This window comes from Polistes fuscatus, unplaced genomic scaffold (genome assembly GCF_010416935.1).
Source record: "Polistes fuscatus isolate 324 unplaced genomic scaffold, CU_Pfus_HIC Scaffold6, whole genome shotgun sequence".
Taxonomy (NCBI): Eukaryota; Metazoa; Arthropoda; class Insecta; order Hymenoptera; family Vespidae; genus Polistes; species Polistes fuscatus.
Genome location: NW_025113140.1, coordinates 1 through 5,984, shown reverse-complemented (window position 1 = coordinate 5,984; position 5,984 = coordinate 1). Strand labels below are relative to the sequence as shown.

The 5,984-nt window shown below is 28.6% G+C and overlaps 1 long non-coding RNA gene across 1 annotated transcript; it reads left to right on the top strand.

The window, feature by feature from the left end:
- Nucleotides 1-2,424: 2,424 nt before the first annotated feature.
- Nucleotides 2,425-2,698, top strand: LOC122523425. The gene is made up of 2 exons (XR_006305294.1): nucleotides 2,425-2,501; nucleotides 2,601-2,698. It is a non-coding gene; the product is annotated as an uncharacterized LOC122523425 (long non-coding RNA).
- Nucleotides 2,699-5,984: the final 3,286 nt, after the last annotated feature.

Genomic DNA, 5,984 nt, shown 5'->3' with positions numbered 1-5,984 from the left:
TATTTTTATGAAATTAGAGTCACGTTCGTTTAAATTGTGTGGACGTCCATGGATTGCTGCAGCATGCACAAATAGTGCATTTGGATACAACGATGGAAGAAGAGGACATTCCTGCATTCATGAATGCAGATAAGGACACAAAATAAGGTTTCACCATTCAGAATGATTCAAATTGAATTATAAACACATTAATCAAAGTATATAATAATTAAATATTTTAAATATTTCAATATTTCAATTCATTTCTCAATTTAATATATTTCAATTTCTTTCCAAAATATAATAATTTTTGAATATATAATGTAATGTATTTTTTATTGCATCCCAATGGTTACCAGACTCTTATTTTCACTTTGCTTTACATAGTCTTTTATCCTATTTATACATTTCTTTTTTATGAATATATGATCGTTGATTTTTTTTTTTTAATAGTAACAAATTAATAAAAAGAAAATTTGAATCATTCTTATCGAATGCACTGAAGAGTGCATATGAAAATCGCAGTAAGTACATGCCTGCACTAAAAAGTGCATATGAAAATCGCAGTAAGTACATACCTGCACTGAAAAGTGCATATGAAAATCGCAGTAAGTACAAACATACCTGCTTAATGCAGATGGAAATTCCTGCTAAATGCAGATGAACATACAGTAAGAATATACATTTCTCATTCAGAATGATCAAAAATGAATGAATGAATGCACTGATAAAAGTATCTAATAAATAAATATTTTTAATATTTCAATCTGCGTATTATTTTTTTTTAAACACAGAAATTTATCTAACAATAATTAGTAAATTTCATTTCACACATACACACTCTATACATACAATAAATGATTTATATTTAAATAGTGCAAATTAATGAGAAGGTATTTTGAATCATTCCGATTAGAAACGTATATGTCTTGCTAAATAAATGAAATAAAACAAATGGCAGTCAGCACTCATAAGTGGATATTAATATGTCCGGAATATACATTTTCATTCCAAAATTATTTATAAATAAATATCAAATGAAAGAGTTAATAAGTACATAAGAGAGAGTGGGAGAAACTATTTTTACTATACACAAATATTTGAAGAAAGATTTTACAAGAGATGTATGGAGGAGAAATAATGAGTAGTATGAAAACACAATTTTAATATATTTTTTTATTTATTATATATAAAAGTAGAATAATAATTTTTTTGGAATAAAAATGTATAGTTTTGGTACATAAATGAAACAATTTAAAAGGCTTGCCTGCACTTAAAAGTGCATACGAAAATCGCAGTAAGTACAAACATATCTGCTAAACGCAGATGAACAAAACTGCTAAATGCAGTCGAACGTACCTGCTAAATGCAGATGAAAATATGGTAAGAATATACATTTCTCATTCAGAATGATCAAAAATGAATGAATAAGTGCACTGATGAAAGTATTTAATAAATAAATATTTGTAATATTTCAATCTTCGTATTATTTTTTTTAAACACAGAAATTTATCTAATAATAATTAGAAAATTTCATTTTGTATATAATCTATATAATAATTAAATAGTGCAAATTAAAATGAAAAGCTATTTCGAATGATTCTGATTAGAAACGTATAAGTCTTGCTAAGCGAATGAAAATACACGAAAGTACAGCCAGCACATGCGAGTGCATATAAATTATGTCAAGGTTGTGCATTTTGATTCTAAAATTATTAACAAATAAATATCAACTTTGCATAAGAAATATTTAAAGAAAGTATTTTTAATAAATATATATAAATAAAAGTTTTTTAAGAGAAGAAACCAAAGAGAGGAAACCAAAGAGAGATGATATAAAAATCATTGAAATATTTTTTACACAGAGATTTAGAATAGAAGAAATTATATGATATGAATAAAAATGCATAAATCTTGATATACAAATAAACCGAATTAAAAGGCTGCCCCACACTCTCTCTCGAGAGTGTAAATTATATAAATAAGTTAAGAACAGGGACCCCAGGTTTGCATACGGGATTGTAAATGCACCTGGGGATTTTTAAATATTGCGAAATATTCACAATAAATTAAGTTTTTAATAATGCGTCTTGAATAATTTCCTATGCGTATTGGTAATCGTATTAATCGATTAACAATTTTGTATAAAATTAAAACATTTTTCTATTTATGTATTTATATATTTAAAAAGCATGCATCAGAAACATGCATTTTTTCATATTCACTCGTGTAAATATAGAAAGGCACATTTTCTAATGCATCGAGTATTCAGTATTTTGTAATGTCCACTTTTTGATCAATTAATTCTTTTTTTTTTTAAATTAGATTATTTATTAAATAATCCTTTTAAAAAGTTTTGATCGTGGATCGGACATTGAATTTTATTTTTCCACACATGCTCTTTTTAATTAGTTTTTTGTTTTAGAATGTACTGTTTTTTTTATGCTGTAAGGTTTAATATTGAAAAATACCACTTTATCAAAAACGGATATTTACAACAATTTCTACAATAGTATCTCAAGGTTTGTAATGCCATAATTTACGATATGAAAATATAAATATAATAAAAATTATATATAAGTTATATATGTCGTTATATATAAAATTAATTTTTGTTTTAGGGTCATCGATATTGCCAAGATTCTATTCAACTGTCTGCAGTTTGCGTTCTAATAGTTGTTAAAATGTATAAAAAAAATTAAACCTTAAAACACACCAAGTTCAGCGTAATCACAAATCTATTAGGCATAACATTTTAGAGAATGCACTGCGGAACAGTGTACATCTTAGTAATGTATTTGAAATTCTTGCGTTAAGATTTCCTATACTTGAAGTAAAAAGATATACGTGACCCTTATATTAAATAAAATTAAACTCTTTTTCCTACATACGCAATACTTTATCGAGTTAAAATCGATCCGTAAAGATTCACAAAATTTCAGAGAACAGTTCGGTCGTTTTCGTTAATATAACTTTAACCTAAGGTAGGACCAGCAATAAATGTCGTTTCTTTGGATAGTTCGCATCAATACTTTTAATACTGAAAGCCAGCGGATGTAAGTGAATTTTAAATTAAATAAAAGTTCACTCTTTTCTCTACGCATAGAATACTTTATCGACTTATAAATTTTGCTCGCAAAGTGCATATAATGTCAGTGAACGCAGTGCTGTATAGTTTACATCTTAGTCATTTCTGTGAAAACTTCACAATAAATATACCCTTATAGACCGCTGAAACAAAAACGTATCGAAAATATAGTATCTTTGAAACGAATTGATTTTTCTTGCCAGAAACTTTAATTTCTTATAAACCTTGCTTTTTAGAAACATCAGCTTATAGACCGGTATCACTAAAATCATTAAGATTAATAAACTCACTGTAACATTCACTTTTTTGTCATAAAATTAATATTCAGAAAAACCTACATCACTAAAAGATTATTTAATAGACCGCTAGGGAAAAATAGAATTAGATTTGTACACTCTTTTCTACGCATACACATCTCTTTTCAGACTTATTATTTTAGACAACTATTGTTTCGCAGAAATATGAGGTTATAGACTGCTCGCACTGAAACCTTATGGATTTAAATGCACTTTGATGCACATTCATTTTTCTTGTATTACACTTGATTTTGAAAAAAACTTGCATCGCAGAAAGATTATGTAATAGACCGCCAGCATAAAATACACTTAGATTTGTAAGCTCTTAGCAATGCATTCACCTTTCTTTTAAGAATCTTTTATTTTTACATTTCTTGCTTTGCAGAAACATAAGCTTATAGACTTGTGGCACGAAAACCTCTTAGATTATTATGCACTTTGCTGCGCATACACTTTTCTTGTAATATAATTGATTTTCAAAGAAACATGCATTGCTGAAAGATGATCCAATAGACTGCTTGCATAAATTTTCTTGCAATACACTTTTTTTAAAAGAAACTTGCAACGCTAAAAGATGATGTGATAGACCTATACCATAGGATACACTTAAATTTTTACATTTTTTTCTAGACATTCACTTTTCTTTCGAGACTCTTTTATTTTCACATATCTTTACAGAAGAAACATAATATTATATACTGAAAGTACATAAACATTCTAGATATCCTAATTTTATTCGTGTTACATTGTCCCGTATATACACGTGGACCGTGCATTTTTTAGGAAACATACGTTTGTTTTAGTTTATTCAATGCGTTGCTAAGCAACGGTATACGTCATTGTAAGCTAGGGCCCTCTAGAGATTGTCTACGAAAATAATATAAACTGCGATGGTAAAAAAGATATAACTTACCGACGGTAGATTTAAGGATGGTAACTTGCCGACCGCTAAGATTCGATGGTAACCTAGCAAGAAAGCTTGTCTACTGTCGGTAAGTCTGATGGTAGGTTACCATCAAATCTTTTCGGTCGATAAGTTACCTACAGAATACCGAATGTCGGTAAGTCCTGATTGTTTATTACCATAGGATCTTTTTGTCGGTAATAGGCTTCTACAATTAATTATAACTAACATATTAGATGTATCTTGAAAGTACATTCCGAACTTAAAATAATTTATAGGAACTTTAAATGAATTATTTCTTGATGTCGGTTTTTCTGAAAGTAAGTTTAAAACAAATTTTATAGGTCGGTAAGTTGCCATCAAAACATCAATAGTAAGGAAATTATTTTTCTTTATGTTTTAATCAGATTTGTTAGATCAAAAAGTTTCAGAACTTTTGAAGCATTTAAAGAGCTTTTACATGATTATTTTTAAAAATTTAAATATTCTTTAGCTTGCGAGTTATTAAAAATTTTGCGTACAGCTTTCTTCCTTGTTTTTAAACATCCTATGTACTTAAAATATTTGTTTAGCATCTTGTTTTAGGGAATTTAACGAGCTATAAAATGGCTATTATAAAGCAATTTGAATTTTGTTAGTCTACGAGTGATTAAAGTTTTTGTGTACAGATTCCATCTTTTTGTTTAAACACTTTATATATTTTAAATAATTAGGTTTAGCATTAGGTTGTTTTCTATGCATTCACCCGGAACATTTTACACTCAATTATTTAGACAACTATTGTTCTGCAGAAAAATAAGCCTATAGACTGCTTGCACTGTAACCTTATAGATTTAAATGCACTTTGATGCACAATTACTTTTCTTGTATTAAACTTAAGTTTTCAAAAAAACTTGCATCGCAAAAATATGATCTAATAAACCACTATCATAAAATACACTGAGATTTGTACTCATTTTTCTATGCATTCAACTCTCTTTTTAAACGCTTTAATTAAGACAACTATTGTTTCGCAAAAATATAAAGTTACAGTGTAGCGCAAGGAACAAGGAACTCGAATTCTATTGGTTCAAACACTGATCGCCACTATTATTTTTATACAACATTTTTTTATTCGTTAACTATTAGAAAACAAGAATGGATAACAAAAATGCGTAGTTGATCGAGCACGTGTAACTTCCTTATTCATTTCTTTATTTATAATAACGGAAGAAGAAAGCTATTGTAACTATGGAAACATTAACGTTCTCATAGAGACATTGTAAGCCGTGATGGAGTGTTAGCGCTAAAGTAGCTTGGTCAGAGAATCAGCGGTGAGGACGGCAGCGCCAGTCGTCCCATGGGATAAAGTTCGAAACTGCTTATCGACAGCAAGCCGCTACAATGGACTGCTATCACTTACATCTATTAGATTAAAATGCACTCCGATGTACATTCTCTTTTCTTGTAATATACCTGATTTTCTAAAAAAACTTGCATCGGAGGAAGATAATCTAATAGACCGCTAGCAGAAAATAGACTTAGATTTGTACACTCTTTTCTATGCATTCACCCGTATCTTTTTAGACTCAATTATTTAGACAACTATTGCTCTGCAGAAACATAAGCTTATAGATTGCTTGCACTGTTACCTTATAGATTTAAATGCACTTTTTTTCACATTCACATTTGTTGAAATATACTTGATTTTCAAAAAAAGCTTTAATCGCAGAATGAT